At 42.5% G+C, this 18339-nt stretch overlaps 1 protein-coding gene across 3 annotated transcripts in view; it reads right to left on the bottom strand.

Annotated features, from left to right (window-relative positions):
- The window catches only part of LOC109871276 (zinc finger protein GLI2), a 114349-nt gene extending 97715 nt beyond the window's left edge, over window positions 1-16634 (bottom strand). The window contains exons 1-2 of one of the 3 annotated variants that reach the window (XM_020462097.2): window positions 16416-16634; window positions 16146-16207 (exon numbers count right to left, since the gene is read on the bottom strand). The gene's annotated coding sequence lies outside the window, so the exon portion shown is untranslated. Of the gene's footprint in view, window positions 1-16145 lie in introns of all 3 variants that reach the window. The other 2 variants (XM_031806090.1, XM_020462098.2) reach the window with 2 other exon arrangements.
- Between the last annotated feature and the right edge of the window lie 1705 nt (window positions 16635-18339).

The raw sequence follows: 18339 nt of genomic DNA, 5'->3' as shown, positions 1-18339 counted from the left end.
GTGACCACAGGCAGGGGACTCTATGGTGCTGGGTGTTGGTGGGATAATCCCCTATACAGGACTCTCAGACTCCTTTCTTGGATTTGTCCCTCTGCTGCCCCATACCCAATACCCCACCTCTCAGTGAGCGAGCCACAGTCTGGGTCCTGGGATAGTAAAAAAGCTTTTTGTGTTGTCATTCTCCGTCTCTTCTTAAGGTCTTCTAGTCCTGTTTTTATCATACTGTGTTACACAACTTTATTTTTTACACTGATTAAAGCCATAAACAAGTTGTATGTCTGAGTGAGACAATCAACAGGAAATAAAAGGCATGTGTAAGCCTGTGTACGAGCCCATTAGAGAGTAGAGAGAATCGTGAGGATAGAGGGATAGGAGGGTAGCAATGACTATACACAAGTGAGAGGAGACCCAGATGTTGTAGCAGTTCAGTTATACCCCATTATAAACCCTTCTTTCCCCTGGTTGGTGGTTATCTGACATTGTGTTCCAAATGGCACCCTATTCCCTATATAGTGCACTACTTTTGACCACAGCCTGGACTCGGTCAAAAGTGGTGCACTACATAGGAAATTCCATATTTCTGCATGGGAAACATATGTAAACATTGGGGCGGCAGGTAGCCTAGTGGTTACGAGTGTTGGGTAACCGCAAGGTCGCTTGTACGATTCCTTGAGCCGACAAGGATGAAAAATGTGTCGTTCTGCCCTTAAGCAAGGGAATTAACCCCCAACAACAACTGCTTCCTAGGTCTCTCAATAACAAGTCTATGCTCACTGAGTCTGTACATGGTCAAGGATTTTCTTACTTTCGGGTCAGTCACAGTGCTCAGGTAATCTGCCACTGTGTACTCTCTGTCTAGTGCAAGGTAGCATTCTAATTTGCTGTTTTTTGGTTGATTCTTTCCAATGTGTGCATGTAGTTCTCGCTCTCTGTCTCACTAACATTCAACATATCCCCTTTCACTAACACTGAAAGGAATGAAAACAGATATCAAAGACAGTCATCATCTATGAAGATTTGCAGACTCCTCTTCTGCACTCCTCTTCCGCCCCTTTCTTCCTATCTCAGGATGATGATACTGATGCTGGTAAGATCTATCTCTCTCTCATTCCCTCTCTCTCTCTCTCTTTCTCTCCTGCCTGCCCTCATGCAACCCAACCCTCTCTCTACCCTGGTGTAGTGTGATATATAGGGGTTTGACGCCCCTATTCCACCCTCAGATGTCTGGGCCGGTGTTGAACCCGCTTAGGTTTCAGATGTATGGTGGTCCTCAGGTGAGTTATCACCACCAGCAAAATGGGGTCTACTTCATAGGGTTTTTGTGTCTAGCAAGTCAATATAAACATGGAGCTATATTGTATGCTCCAAAAAATAGAGCATACATTTTATACTAATACAATTGTTTAGAGAAAGACAGACATTATTATCTAAAAATGATGGATAATCCTGAATGAATCATAAATAATGATGAGCGGTAAAAGCTACAGAGGGTCAAAGATCATACCCCCAAGACATGCTTACCTCCCCTGGTAACGGTGAGAGGTTAGCAGGTCTTGGGGGTATGATCTTTGATGCTCTGTAACTTTCTCACTCATCACCATTCACCATTCATTCAGGAGTATCCGTAATCATGGTAGCATCAACATTAACATAGAAGTGTTTAGAAACATATTATATTCTTGTAAATATTTGTATGAGCATAACAAGATTCAACAACTGAGACATAAACTGAACAAGTTCCACAGACATGTGACTAACAAATTGAATATTGTGTCCCTGAACAAAGGGGTCCAAATCAAAAGTAACAGTCCTCCTCATGGACTGCACCAGATTGGCCAGTTCTTGCTGTGAGATGTTACCACTCTCTTCCACAAAGGCACCTGCAAGTTCCCGGACATTTCTGGGGGGGAATGTTCCTAGCCCTCACCCTCCGATGCAACGGGTCCCAGACGTGCTCAATGGGATTGAGATCCGGGCTCTTCGCTAGCCATGGCAGAAGACTGACATTCCTGTATTGCAGGAAATCACGCACAAAACGAGCAGTATGGCTGGTGGCATTGTCATGCTGGAGGGTCATGTCAGGATGAGCCTGCAGGATGGGTACCACATGATGGAGGAAGATGTCTTCCCTGCAATGCACAATATTGAGATTGCCTGCAATGACAACAAGCTCAGTCCGATGATGCTGTGACACACCGCCCCAGACCATGACGGACCCTCCACCTCCATATCGAACCCGCTCCAGAGTACAGGCCTCCAGAGTACAGGCTCATTCCTTTGACGATAAATGCGAATCTGACCATCACCCCTGGTGAAACAAAACCGCGACTAGTCAAGGAAGAGTACTTTTTGCCAGTCCTGTCTGTTCCAGCGACGGTGGGTTTGTGTCCATAGGCGACGTTGTTGCCGGTGATGTCTGGTGAGGACCTGCCTTACTACAACAGGCCTATAAGTCCTCAGTCCAGCCTCTCTCAGCCTATTGTGGACAGTCTGAGCACTGATGAGGGATTGTGCGTACCTGGTGTATCTCGGGCAGTTGTTGTTGTCATCCATTACCTGTCCCACAGGTGTGATGTTCGGATGTATCGATCCTGTGCAGGTGTTGTTACACGTGGTATGCCACTGCGAGGATGATAAGCTGTCCATCCTGTCTCCCTGTAGTGCTGTCTTAGGCGTCTCACAGTACGGACATTGCAATTTATTGCCCTGACCACATTTGCAGTCCTTGCAGCATGCCTAAGGCACGCAGATGAGCAGGGACCCTGGGAATCTTTCGTTTGTGTTTTTCAGAGTCAGTAGAAAGGCCCCTTTAGTGTCCTAAGTTTTCAGAACTGCAAGCTGTTAGTGTCTTAACGACCATTCCACAGGTGCATGTTCATTATTTGTTTATAGTTCATTGAACAATCATGGGAAACAGTGTTTAAACCCTTTACAATGAAGATCTGTGAAGTTATTTAGATTTTTACGAATTGTCTTTGAAAGACAGGGTCCTGAAAAAGGCACTTTTTTTTTTTGCTGAGTTTATATATTTTTTATTTAACCTTTATTTAACTAGGCAAGTTATTTTTTTAAATGTTACCTTTATTTTACTAGGCAAGTCAGTTAAGAACAAATTCTTATTTTCAATGATGGCCAAGGAACAGTGGGTTAACTGCCTGTTCAGGGGCAGAACGACAGATTTGTACCTTGTCAGCTCGGGGATTCGAACTTGCAACCTTATTACCACAACATAATCTGAAACACAATCAAAACAAACTGCAAACGCATCCAACAAGTTTGTAGTCACAAGCTTGATGTTGTCATTGCGTGCTATGAATATAAGATCAAATGTATAATTTTTTAGATTTTAATCGATAAGAATCTTTAGGGATGCCAATAATTTCATACCCCACTGTATATCTGTAAGGAGTTTTTGTTATTTTTCCTGTGAATACTTTACTGTATATGGCCTAACTGCAGAGTGCAGACTACGGTCTCTCTGCATGTACAGAGATCCTCCATGCACTGTTCTGATGTACTTCTTATAATCAAGATGTTCACCTCCCCTCTACAGTCTGGCTTTCAGGAAATACAAGCCCGTTTCTGTTAACTTCCAGCATTGATGTCGGAGCACTGAAATCCCTTCACCAATCACTATCCTAACTGCTGTCTGTTGGTGGCTTACAGGATCTCAAATATACAGCCTGGGTTAGGGCTATCCCCGACCCCAAAAAGAGTATTGGTAGAAATGTTTAAACGTGTATTCTTCCATATATACATTAAAGAAAAACATAAAAGCAACATGCAACAAATTAAAATATTTTACAGAGTTACAGTTCATATAAGGAAATCAGTCAATTGAAGTAAATTCATTAGGCCCTAATCTATGGATTTCACATGACTGGGAACACAGATATGCATCTGTTGGTCACAGATACATTAAAGAAAGGTAGGAGCGTCGATCAGAAAACCAGTCAGTATCTGGAGTGACCACCATTTTCCTCATGCAGTGTGACACATCTCCTTCGCATAAAGTTGATCAGGCTGTTGATTGTGGCCTGTGGAATGTTGTCCCACTCCTCTTCAATGGCTGTGCGTAGTTGCTGGATATTGTCGGAAACTGGAACTAGAGCTCCGACAGCCATGCGTCATGACCGCAGAAATATTCTACATGACCGTTGAGTCACGGTAATCTCCTCTTATGCACTCTGGACATGTGTTAGTAGTATCCAACTCGCTAATGATCATCAGGTCACTAATGGCCTGGTACCCAGGGCTCTATTGTCCCTCCATCAGGTCCTAATGGCCTCATAGTCAAGGCTGTATGGTCCCTCTAACCACTCTGACATCAATGCAAACACAATCAAAAATCACATCAAACACTTATCATCAAAACAGTATGTGCTTTACAACTTACTGTGATTGAACAATTTGAAGAAAGAAGTTCAAAAACCAGTTTAAACTGAGTGGAAAACATGATGGTTGTGGGTGTTGTTTCAAAGCCTAACACAACAACATGGACAGTGCTTTCTACTGTGATGATTCATTCAAAACACCCATATACAGTGCCTTGCGAAAGTATTCGGCCCCTTTGAACTTTGCGACCTTTTGCCACATTTCAGGCTTCAAACATAAAGATATTTCAAACTTTTTTAACAAATCAAAAACTGAAAAATTGGGCGTGCAAAATTATTCAGCCCCTTTACTTTCAGTGCAGCAAACTCTCTCCAGAAGTTCAGTGAGGATCTCTGAATGATCCAATGTTGACCTAAATGACTAATGATGATAAATACAATCTACCTGTGTGTAATCAAGTCTCCGTATAAATGCACCTGCACTGTGATAGTCTCAGAGGTCCGTTAAAAGCGCAGAGAGCATCATGAAGAACAAGGAACACACCAGGCAGGTCCGAGATACTGTTGTGAAGAAGTTTAAAGCCGGATTTGGATACAAAAAGATTTCCCAAGCTTTAAACATCCCAAGGAGCACTGTGCAAGCGATAATACTGAAATGGAAGGAGTATCAGACCACTGCAAATCTACCAAGACCTGGCCGTCCCTCTAAACTTTCAGCTCATACAAGGAGAAGACTGATCAGAGATGCAGCCAAGAGGCCCATGATCACTCTGGATGAACTGCAGAGATCTACAGCTGAGGTGGGAGACTCTGTCCATAGGACAACAATCAGTCGTATATTGCACAAATCTGGCATTTATGGAAGAGTGGCAAGAAGAAAGCCATTTCTTAAAGATATCCATAAAAAGTGTCGTTTAAAGTTTGCCACAAGCCACCTGGGAGACACAACAAACATGTGGAAGAAGGTGCTCTGGTCAGATGAAACCAAAATTGAACTTTTTGGCAACAATGCAAAATGTTATGTTTGGCGTAAAAGCAACACAGCTCATCACCCTGAACACACCATCCCCACTGTCAAACATGGTGGTGGCAGCATCATGGTTTGCGCCTGCTTTTCTTCAGCAGGGACAGGGAAGATGGTTAAAATTGATGGGAAGATGGATGGAGCCAAATACAGGACCATTCTGGAAGAAAACCTGATGGAGTCTGCAAAAGACCTGAGACTGGGACGGAGATTTGTCTTCCAACAAGACAATGATCCAAAACATAAAGCAAAATCTACAATGGAATGGTTCAAAAATAAACATATCCAGGTGTTAGAATGGCCAAGTCAAAGTCCAGACCTGAATCCAATCGAGAATCTGTGGAAAGAACTGAAAACTGCTGTTCACAAATGCTCTCCATCCAACCTCACTGAGCTCGAGCTGTTTTGCAAGGAGGAATGGGAAAATATTTCAGTCTCTCGATGTGCAAAACTGATAGAGACATACCCCAAGCGACTTACAGCTGTAATCGCAGCAAAAGGTGGCACTACAAAGTATTAACTTAAGGGGGCTGAATCATTTTGCACGCCCAATTTGTCAGTTTTTGATTTGTTAAAAAAGTTTGAAATATCCAATAAATGTCGTTCCACTTCATGATTGTGTCCCACTTGTTGTTGATTCTTCACAAAAAAATACAGTTTTATATCTTTATGTTTGAAGCCTGAAATGTGGCAAAAGGTCGCAAAGTTCAAGGGGGCCGAATACTTTCGCAAGGCACTGTATACATGGATGGAAACTTCTCCCTCTCTGTCACAAATGCCATGGTTGCCTTAGTTTGAAGATGTAATCTGGAGACAGGTGTTTTATACAACAGCCTTCTGTTTGTTCTCTTTTTGACTCTGTCTGCATATTTGCAAGAATTTTCTCCATCTCTTTAGCTATCATATTCTAATTCCACTGTGCATTACACTGATTTCAAAACTCGGTCCTCCAGAAAGTGGAGAACAACATCTTTGCAGTATCTTTCAAAAAAGACGTGTTAGAAAGGATTACCTACACATACTGACCAGCTCATGTTATAGACAGAAGTGTGCTACATGGCAGACCAATCCAAAGTAATCTCTCGGCATGCAGTAGCCTACCCATTATCTCAGCCAATCATGGCTAGCGGGAAGGCTACTGGCTTTTTCTGTGGATAAATCAACTAGGCTCGTAATTGAACAATTTTATTCATATTTACAGATGGCATACAAGTTTGTTATTAAGGCACATGAAACTTTGATTAAATGGCTCTCCTGTGAAGTAGTCATGCGCGACATATGCCTAGTTTCCTGAAATTAGTCAAATATGGGCACTCGTTCTGGAATGGGAAATCATTTAATATAAAATAATGGCAAGGGACTTATAAGCATATCTTGTCTGCTAAATGAACAAGCCTACAGCCTCTAGAATGGCACTTAGCCAGATAACATACAGTAGGCCAACTCATATTCACTTATCTGAAATAAATGTTTCTTCATAACATATTGTTTCTTTAGACCTTATTAAAATAAATAATGGATTTATTGTGATGGTGTACATTCAATTGATTTATTAGACTTTTTTAAACGTAGATGTTCCAAAAGCAGCGCATCAGTGGCTTGTATGGCTTGTATGGCTTGTATGCGTGGAGGCCTGTAGATGCTAAATTTGCATGACAATAACAGGCTGGTAAAATGTCATGAACGCCACAGCCCTAACTGGAACACTCTGTCGTACACGTCGATCCAGAGCATCCCAAACATGCTCAATGGGTGACATGTCTGGTGAGTATGCAGGCCATGGAAGAACTGGAAAATGTTCAGCTTCCAGGAATTGTGTACAGATCCTTGCGACATTGAACCATGCATTATCATGCTGAAACATGAGGTTATGGTGGTGGATGAACAATGGGTCTCAGGATCTCGTCATGGTCTCTCCGTGCATTCAAATTGCGATTGATAAAATGCCAATGTATTTGTTGTCCGTAGCTTATGCTACGGACCATAAAATGTTGTGTGCCCGAACAAAATGTTGTCATAATGTATGCACAAACTATTTCCGAACTGTTTTGTCTGGGAAACATGTGGATGCTTTAAGACAAGGGCACATTCTAGATGGGGGAATCACTGTCTCAGAACAACATTCACCCCTGAAAACCTTTGACGCCCTGGTTTAAAAAGGGCACAGGTTAAAATATACGGTGGAACAGGAACTGGCAGCATTCATTAGTCATTTGCGTGACTCAGACGCAGGAAGGAATATCTGTTGTATGACTTGTCATATAGATAGGTGTCCTCCTTGTCAGTGAACCGAGAAAGGAAACTATTGCCCTAACATGTTCACAAAGGAAGCTTGAGTCAACTGACAGTAGACTATCTGAAATTTGAGCACTCATATTAGAGGAAGATCAGACTCTAACAGTGAAGAGAAATAGTGAAAGGTGCTATGGTATATACTGTATGCCCATTGCCCAGGCTAGGAGGGTACTACTATTACTGCCTTAACATGGATTCAAAAGCAAGGAAAGTACTACTATTACTGTCTTAACAAGTTCACAAAGGAAGCCTGAGAGAACTGGCACTTGACTATAAACCTTATTTGCAATAAGTGCACTACTTTTATCCAGAGCCAGGTCAAAAGTAGTGCACTAAATAAGGAATAGGATGCCATTTTCAGATTTTGACAATGAAAAAAATATTTGAGTACAAACTGTACATTCACTGAGTAAGGTACACTAGATCCCGTGTCCTGTTCTTAGTAGCTGGGAGGCAATCAGTCAGTCACTCAGAGGCCATGTTCTTCCAATGATCCCCAGAATGAACAGATGTACACAGACGAGTCCTGTGGATGAGCTGTTCCCTTTAACCCACCCTTCCCCACCACCACTCGCTGCATGCAATATCCTGTGGTCGATCTCTTTATATAAAACAGATGTAAAGACTCAAACACAATCGCCTGAGAAATGTCATAACTGTTTTTAGGGGGTAGATCAGCTTTAATATTGCAGATAGATTGTAGCTTCCATCAATGTAATTGTCTGCATCATTTTCATTTGATACGTTACAGCCTTATTCTAAAATGTATTAAATAAAAAGAATCCTCAGCAATCTACACACAATACCCCATAATGGCAAAGTGAGAGAAATAACAGAAATACCTCATTTACATAAGTATTCAGACCCTTTGCTATGAGACTCGAAATTGAGTCCACCTGTGGTAAATTCATTTGATTTGGAAAGGCACACACCTGTCTATAAGGTCCCACAGTTGACAGTGCATGTCAGAGCAAAAACCAAGCCATGAGGTCGAAGGAATTGTCCGTAGAGCTCAGAGACAGGATTGTGTCGAGGCACAGATCTGGTGAAGGGTACCAAAAAATGTTTGCAGCATTGAAGGTCACCAAGAACACAGTGGCCTCCATCATTCTTTAAATGGAAGACGTTTGGAACCACCAAGACTCTTCCTAGAGCTGGCTGCCCAGCCAAACTGAGCAATCAGGGGAGAAGGGCCTTGGTCAGGGAGGTGACCAAGAACCCAAGTTCCTAGAATTCCTCTGTGGTGATGGGAGAACCTTCAAGAAGGACAACCATCTCTGCAGCACTCCACCAATCGGGTCTTTATGGTAGAGTGGCCAGACAAAAGCCACTCCTCAGTAAAAGGCACATGACAGCCCGCTTGGAGTTTGCCAAAAGGCACATAAAGGACAGACCATGAGAAACAAGATTCTCTGGTCTGATGAAACAAAGATTGAACTCTTTGGCCTGAATACCAAGCGTCATGTCTGGAGGAAACATGGCACCATCCCTACGGTGAAGCATGGTGGTGGCAGCATCATGCTGTGGGGGTGTTTTTCAGCAGCAGGGACTGGGAGACTAGTCAGGATCGAGGGAAAGATGAACGGAGAAATGTACAGAGTAGTACCTTGATGAAAACCTGCCCCAGAGTGCTCAGGAACCGCAGACTGGACAACGACCCTAACAGGACAACGACCCTAAGCACACAGCAAGAAAACGCAGGAATGGCTCCGGGACAAGTCTCTGAATGTCCTTGAGTGGTCCGATTGAACATCTCTGGAGACCTGAAAATAGCTGTGCAGCAACGCTCCCCATACAACCTGACAGAGCTTGAGGGGCTCTGCAGAGAAGAATGGGAGAAACTCCCCAAATACAGGTGTGCCAAGCTTGTAGTGTCATACCCAAGAAGACTCAAGGCTGTAATTGCTGCCAAAGGTGCTTCAATAAAGTACTGAGTAAAAGGTCTGAATACTTATGTAAATGTAATATTTCTGTTTTTATTTGTAATAAATTAGCAAACAATTCTAAAAACCTGTTTCTGCTTTGTCATTATGGGGTATTATGTGCAGATTGATGAGGGAAAAAACGATTTAATCAATTTTAGAATAAGGCTGTAACCTAACAAAATGTGGAAAAAGTCATCCACATATATAAATGTTCTAACTGTGATCATTTCAATTTCTTACTATGTAATTACATAGGGGTTTGGGTGTTGGGGAGTTTTGTTATGTTATGGCCGTGCAGTAACAAGCAAATCATTGTGCTAAAAACGATAATCATACAAGCACTTGATCAAGTTATGTCAGTTGCCATCTGCTCAGGAGAGGAACCTACAGATGATCATATCATTCTATGGGAGAAACCCTCAGCTCAGATCAGCTGTCATTTGTGCCACATTGCAGAGTCGGCTTCGTTCTTTCAGTAGCATTTGGGGCCATTTATCCTAAATGTGTTGTTACAACTCATTCTCAACAGTAACAGCTGTCAATATCCTCACCAGGCCCCTTAGGCAACAGCGGGTGGTGTGGGTGGTATGTTGTGCACATATGTGTGCATCCCTTTGAATCAAAGGCAATAATCTACAGTTGTCATTTGTTCTTCCAAGTTTATCTATTTAATGATGACACATCCACATTGATATTACAAGAGATTATCATTCTAATATAAGTGCTTTTGAAAGCAGACTTTATCTCTGATGTGTGTGTGTGTGTGTGTGTGTGTGCAGGCAGTCTGTCAGCTGTTCCTCAGCTCGGACTCCTTGGTGACAAGGGGACAGCCCTAGCTGTTGTCTGAGGCCCTTGTGTGTGGGGGGTCAATGTCCTACCAGCTGCCACAAGCACACCAAGAGGTGCGATGACAACCTGGAAGCCACACTGAGCCAAATATACCTGGTTAAGCAATCAGCCTAGCCTGTACTTCAATTGTCACAACATGTCCGTCTTTTACAAGCGATGATTCAGAAGCATTGACACCTAGCGACTCTTTGAGCATGATAACAAAAGTTGTAAAGACCGGCCACCCACACATGAGATGTTAGTAATAGGTACGTTAAAACCACAAGAGTTCTTAATGGTCTTTTCCAATCTGTCTCTTTTAAGGAAGTTCCACACTTTTCTCAACACTGAGGATAAGGAGCTCGGGGATACTGTTACAGTTCTGCCATGACCGCATTCATGCCGATTCTACTCTGAACACACATTGCGCAACATATTTGTTGCATTATATTTGAAAAGTCTTACATGGTTCAAGTTACTCAGAGAAGACAAATGCAGCATGCATCCACATACGATCCTCATCCCATCAGGTTCTCCCATCTAATGAGAGGATTCCAAAACAAACCACCTCAAAATGGACTGAACCCAGAACCAGAGTTCTGTTCTGAGCCAGAGAGAGGCCGAAGCAATGGCGACAGGCAAGGGCTCTCCAACCCTGTTCCTGGAGAGCTACCATCCTGTAGGTTTTAGCTCCAACCCTAATCTAGCACACCTGATTCTAATAATTAGCTGGTTGATAAGCTGAATCAAGTTAGTTACAACTGGGGTTGAAAGAAAAACCTACAGGAGGGTAGCTCTCCAGGAACAGGGTTGGACAGCCCTGGTGTAGAAGAACCAAATGTTTTCTTTGCAAGCAGCTAAATGCTTTCAATGCGCTCCCCTCGTCTCCTAGTCTAACACAGAGGAGTCTGTGGCCTGGCACAAAGTAAGGCACTTAATATTTCTCATCATATGGAATGTAATACGATTACATTCAGCCCCTATGGGCAAGTCAGCAAGTCAGCTTTGCTTTGTAGCTACGGGAGGCCTTTGGATAAATCATAACTTACATCTGAGGCCTCTCCCCTTTCTCAAAACCCCAGTGTTGGAAGCACAAACAGAGCATGCACACACGCCACACACACTCACACACACACTGTTGAATATGCTGCGTGTTCTGCAAGCGGCCTCTCTATAGACCTGACGCTCTGCATCAGATTAAAGCCCACGGCAAACACTGGAGACAATACACCATTGTCTGAGAGTCCATGTCAGTCTTAGGAACAACCAACACAGTGGATCTGGTCATTCATTGACAATGGCGAGTAAGATAGGAGAAGACACAGTGGTGTTAATAATGATACTCTGTCTGGGCTGCTGCCAGCTGCTGTGAAAGGAAAGTTTCCGTGATGGAACCGCAGATCATCTTGTTACCCTGGCTAACCCACTATGGGAGGTGATTAGCAGTAGGATCAAGGCAACCCTCTCAGATTAACCACATGCTGAGCTCAGATCTCTCCAGTGTCCGCCAGGCTTGGTGTTGGTTCAGAGCATTAGGATGAACAAGAAGTAAATATATATATATATATATATATATATATATCTTGGTGCCAGTGGACTGGAAAAGCTTGACTGGTAGGTTACTGGAAACCAAACACAACCCATGTTTTTTTCTCAAGGCATTTAGCTGGTTGAGCAAAGTGGGCCGGTCCAGTTGTGGTTATCTCTGTGTTAGCGCAGAGCTCTGCAGCTTAAACCCAATGGTTTATTTTAGGGTGAAGTAATGAAATAAATGTTGTGTCCCCCACTCCAACTGGATAACTTGCTTTGACCTATAGAATCACTGCTAAAAGCCTGTGTTTGGAGAACTCTGGACGTGGGGCTGGGTATCGTTTCAAGATGTCATGGTGTTGACACATCATATATAACACAATGTAAATTGTATACATGATTTAATCTGTTGAAGTTTCATTCCTTCCTCCCTCAGAGAACAGTGTGAAGGCAGGCTGGGACTACAGAGTTATGAAGTCCAGAGGCCCCAAAGTCGTACCCTACTCCCTATGTAGTGCACTTATTTTGACTCTGACCATTGTTAAAATGCACTATAAAGAGAATAAGGTACACCCCTGGAGTCCAAAGGCCCCCAAAATATCCCCACTTTGGTGCCTGTGGTTGTGACTGGGAGAATTTTGTTAAATAAATGGGTAGGTCTAGAGGAAATAGATCATTAGGCGTTGTTGCGTGACTTGCAGAAACCTGGAAATAGTGTTTCCTCGAGAGAAACCATGTCCTCCGTAATTTTAGCCTAGCTTCTTGCTTTTTGATGAGGGCGACTCACTGTGCCTCCCGCCTCCAAAGATTGATGATATCAATCATGATGTAATGAGGTTGTCAGTGATTTTACCATACAGCGCTTAAATGACTAGTTAAAACCACATTGGACTCTCTCCTTTACTTTTACAATTACGTGTTTCTTTACAGAGGAGGCCATACATGGTTTCCCATTTTATTTCGATAACAACAGATGTAAATTCTCTCAACCTCACATTCCATGGCACTGTGTGTCTTAGTAAGGACTCGTTCTCGTGGCTGGCCCTGTGAGAGATGGAGAGGGGGGTGAGGTGGGGTCTAAGTACTCACTCCTAGGCCTAGCTGGCCCTGTGAGAGATGGAGTGGGGAATGAGAGGGGACAAGGCCAGGCAGGGCAAGTTGCTACTCTCCCTCTTCCAGACCGGATATGATGTGATCCTATTTAACCCCAGACACTTGAAAGAGAATGAGCCAGATGCCTCGAGGGTATGGTATAACAGACACTAAAAAGCCTTGATTGTGTCCACTTGCCATCCCAAGCCAATGCAGAGAGGAACTCAAAGAGGGACCCTGAAAACAAATGAATATAGCTTCTCTGCCGACTGCCGTCACTTCACTGGTCCCTGTGTTGTCCCCTTCCCTCCACCTTCCCCCTCATCTCAAGTACAGCCTCGCTGTAAGAAGAGTGCGCCGTGGCGGACTAGAATAGTTCAACACATAGATGTCTTTTTACAGCTCCCTAAATGGCCATTAAATGCCCATCAATTGAGCTCCAGACATGAGTGTACTTCAGCCACCCTCCACCCCCACACAGCTCCCCCCGGCCTGGGCTGAAGGAAGGCTGCAAGGTCCTGCTAGACACCCAGTATTGTCCAACACTCTCAAAGTGGTGTCTCCGACGGGTCTAGAATGATAATGCTCTTTTCACTCGATGGCAACCACTCGTTGTACACAACGTCAGAGGTATACGTCATCTAGTAGGGAAACAGTGTTGGGCTCAACAACGTGTTGCAAAACATACAGCAGGCTTAACAACGCTGGTGGGAAGGTGGCATGTTCATTTTCTTTTACAGCAATGGAAATATAAAAAATATAAATCATCATCATCATAAAATATAGTTTAAATGCACTGTAGGGCATTTTGGATATGATTCAACCATCAACCATCTGCCTATATTGAAACGGTGTGGTTTGTAATCATAATGGCCTAATATAACCACGTAATACGGCCATCAGAACAGAAACATCATTGTGGGAAAGCAGCCGTTCTGGGAAACATGTCAACTATAGAGATACAGCAGCTGTAGTTCTTTCTTTTACATCATGTAGATTTCTAAACACAACAACTTTCTCAACTGTATACCCGCAACATTGGCTTTTCTCCTGGTAGAATCTCTGAGCAGTTTAAGGGGACAGAGCTTAAAGGGACTGCAATCTAGGAATGCCATGCTGTAGTAAATGGCTTTATCAGAACAGTATATTATCTTAGCTCACTGAGGTGTGAGAGGAGAGAGAGAAAGAGAGAGAGACAAGAAAACCCTGTTCTTTTCAACAACAAAAAAATTGTCCTCTCTATAGGGGGAGGTCTGTCCTCTTCCTGTCCTTCTCGGAGTCATTCAAACTGACCCTCCTGCATACTAGACCTCATCAGAATGTGTGTTTTTAAGTCCCCCCACCTCTCCTCCTTTCCCTTTTCCAGTATTCGGTTCATTACATTTCTGCCGACTTCCAGAGAAGAAAAACGGCAGATCAATAAAGTAGGGAGAGCTGTGGAGGGGCGTGTGAAAGAGAGAAACAGAGGGTAAGGGGAACATAGAAAAGAGAGAGAGGCTGGCTCTGGCTTGGGAGATGAAAGTGTCATCGCCACCATGGGTTTCAGAGCCTAGAGAAAAGAACCCCAAGCAGAGCTTGAATAGGCTGAATAGCCCCATCATTTCTTTACATTCTTTCACTCTCCCCAGGCCTGACTGCTGGAACTCTTCATTGAGCACAATGGCAAATGCACTAAAACTTTTTTCTTATGCTAATGTTCCCGCAACTGCATGGGCATCAACGCATTAAATTAAAATCACACTCATGGTGGACACACAGACATGTATCCACCATGCGCAACACAGAAATGCATACCACCACGGATGCTTTTTTGCAAGAGTCAGAGCTTTTTCCTTGAGCATTTGTCTATTCTTACTTTTCATTTCTTTCTTTTCACTGTTTTCTTTTCACTTTATTCTCTAGAGAACATACTATTGTTCCTTTGTAAAAATCCTGCAGTTTTAACATTCTTCAGTAAGCCCATGACATCAAATAACTTGAACCATTCCTTTCATCAGTTTTACATTTGAGTTGATGAATATCACCGATTTAAGGAATTAATTTGGCATTTAAACTATATCCTTTGAATTGATATACAATCCTAAAACCATGTCTATTCTTTTTTATTTGTGGTTCTATAACTGATCTGAGACCAAAACGAGGATGAAAATGGTGTCGATATTATTAGTTCAGGCGTGAGCCTAGGGATTATTAACACACACTCTAGATGGGTAAAAGCCAACAGTAAATACAGCTGTTTTTACCTGCACGAAAGCGTCAAGTGTTTGTTGATTACTCAGGCTACAGTGCAAACAGGCGAACAACTGAGAATTTCTCAACAATAAGTACACAACTCTGACTGACATAGGAGATTCAAGGAGGTTCCCTTAATTCCACAGCATGTCAAGCACTTCAAACATTTATTGCAAGTATTTAAATGAGAGGGATCTTGAAATAATCAGTACATGGAGTGAAGTGAGTGCACACTTGAGCACCAATCACTTTCTTTTACGTCAACTTGTAGCCACTGTGTATAGGCCTACAGCCAGTCTGCCACAAACGTTAGTGTGAAAAACACAATTAAATTGGAATGTAGCCTATGAAATGTGTCAATCTGAAACCACTCAAAATGATGATAGACAAGACAACAACATTTGGGAACACATGTCCCTAAACCTTCTATAGAAGTTAAAACTTCCAGAAATATGCACAAAATGTATTGTTACTGTTTACATCGAACTTTGCACACATTTTTAGGATCATATTTAAAGATGCAGTGTATCACGATAGGTCTAGGCTACTACTCTGCTGGCCATTTGGAAGTCAGTAGAAGGGTTGACGCCGCGGCTTTCGGATCACATCTCTTCGCATATGGATCAAGTTGCAAGACAGAATGTTTTGGATTCCAATGTCAGTTAAGTTCAAAGTGCAAATGTGATGTGGAGTTACCCAAATCTGTCCTTGACACGCAAGATTATTCAATGTGACTGCAGGATAGTGGTTTACATTTAAACAGATATAGCTTGTCTATTGCATTCAGCATCAAGAGGTTTCAAATAAGAAATTAATTATTTGTTTTAAAATGTCTCCAAGCTTGTCATCTGGGCTAGTCTAAACCACAACAAAAACGTTCCTTACCTTGAATAGTTTCTCTTTAGACCCCGATGCTGTTTTCTTTTCTCTCACTTTGTCCGACGACTCTGCAAGTATTTCGAGAATTAGGCTTAAGTGTACTTTTTCAATGAAAACAGGCGAGGCCGGTTATGTACTTTAAGAAAAGTTTGAAAGTCTATTCAAAGTTCGGAACACGGCATCCCTCGGATAACTCATTTAACACGGAGGAGCGCAATTACTCGCATCTAACTTTTACAATCCATCATCTTCAAGCGGTAACGTTTTCTCACTCACCTTTGAGTTTTTACATAAGAAAGCGCATGACATGTTTTCGCCAGAATACGTGGCTGAAAATGTAAACTAAAACTAGATTTTAATCGACAGTTGTTCTAGACATGCGGTGGTGAGATCTTCAAACTGATCTGTTTTCAATCCGATCCCCTCTTTCTCTCCCCCTCTCTACCCTCCACCTCCTCCGTGCTCCCTGTTGAGTTGAGCCATTTGCTGCTCCAGATGGGCCGGACTAACTCAATCCAGCAGTTGGACTCAGGTACAAGTTAGATAAAGTTTAATTATTGTTCGATTTCACAGACTTCAGGCAGGAACGTTACTGGGAGATAATTTTGTCAGATACACATGGGCTATTCAATTGAGAATAGGAGCATCATTGCAACTGACTAGGAAATCACCCAACTGACCCCCCCTCTCATATAAACGTATTTTTTGGCCATCACATATTTTGGGGTAATTGATATCTTCTTCCCCGTCTCCATTTGTCTTTGCATATCCTTACAGCTGCAACGCTGATGAAATCAATTTGGAGACAAGCCTTCCACATAGCCTACACAAAGCACATCATCAGGCATACTTTCCGCCATTATCAACAGTGCCTGGTACTAGCAAGTTACAGGATGTGTCAGACTTTAACACTTGGAATGCACTTGGAATGCGGATGTGGGTATATGTATATATATATATATATATATATATATATCTCAGGCATTTCTGATTAATGTGTCTGAGCAACATGATGTCTGTGAGTTGAATAACGGTTTGTGTGGATAATAGGGTACTCCAAACAAAAGCTGTTTTCTGGACTATTTGAAGGTACCTCTGTTTTGTGACATTGTCAGTAAAAGTCTCATAATTCTCAAAAAGAAAAATAACAGAACAGTCATGACAGTCTTTACCTATTTATCAGACAACTCAAAAGCTTGTGTTCATGTGTTGTTTACCGGCTTTAAAAAAAAAATCTATATTATTACGTTTATTCTCCATTATTGGGAAAGAGCTCGCAAGTTAAGCATTTCACTGAACTGTTTTACTCCTGCTGTATCCTGTGCATGTGACTTTTAACCTTTGAAACATCTTGGAGTTTGGATTTGACCCATGATCACCAATTCAGTGGATATTGAGGGAAACAGTGACTTCTTGTGGACATCGAGAATACAACCGTTGCATTCATTCATAGGTTGTGTGTGTATGTGAAAGAGAAAGAGAGATAAAGACAGAGGGAGGAACATAAAGAGAGAGAGGTCGGTAGAAAGAGGGGGAGACAAAGAGTGGGGGGGCGAGAGAGAGAACAAGAGAGAGAAAGAAACATAGAAAGAGAGTGAGAAAGAATGCAAGAGAAAACGAGGGAGAGAGAGAGTGTCAGGCCTGGCTGCGTCCACCTATTGTTAATCTCTCTGTGGGCATAGCATGCCTGGATGCCCCCTCTCAAAACCAGGCCGTGCACATGAGCCCACTCTGTGCCTCTGCTTGTCTGTATAAAAGGGGGTGAACGCCAGTGTCAGGCCGTTTGCATTTCTCCTCTGCCAGCGGATCCTACAGCCTGGAATTTTAATGAGCATGTTGGGTTTCTGATTTCAGGAGCAAAACAGGAAGCAAGGAAGAGAGAGGCTTTATAGAGTTTCATAGACCATTCATAAAGTCTTCATAAGCTCTAACTAGATGCTTCATAAAGCACTAACTAGATGCTTCATAAAGTCTTCATAAGCACCAACTAGATGCTTCATAAAGTCTTCATAAGCACTAAATAGATGCTTCATAAAGTCTTCATAAGCACTACCTAGATGCTTCATAAAGTCTTCAAAAGCACTACCTAGATGCTTCATAAAGTCTTCATAAGCACTACCTAGATGCTTCATAAAGTCTTCAAAAGCACTATGTAGATGCTTCATAACAAAACCTTCAAAACACTATGTAGATGCTTCAT

Source organism: Oncorhynchus kisutch, linkage group LG26 (genome assembly GCF_002021735.2).
Source record: "Oncorhynchus kisutch isolate 150728-3 linkage group LG26, Okis_V2, whole genome shotgun sequence".
In the NCBI taxonomy this organism is placed as follows: Eukaryota; Metazoa; Chordata; class Actinopteri; order Salmoniformes; family Salmonidae; genus Oncorhynchus; species Oncorhynchus kisutch.
This window is presented reverse-complemented; position numbering and strand designations above follow the sequence as displayed.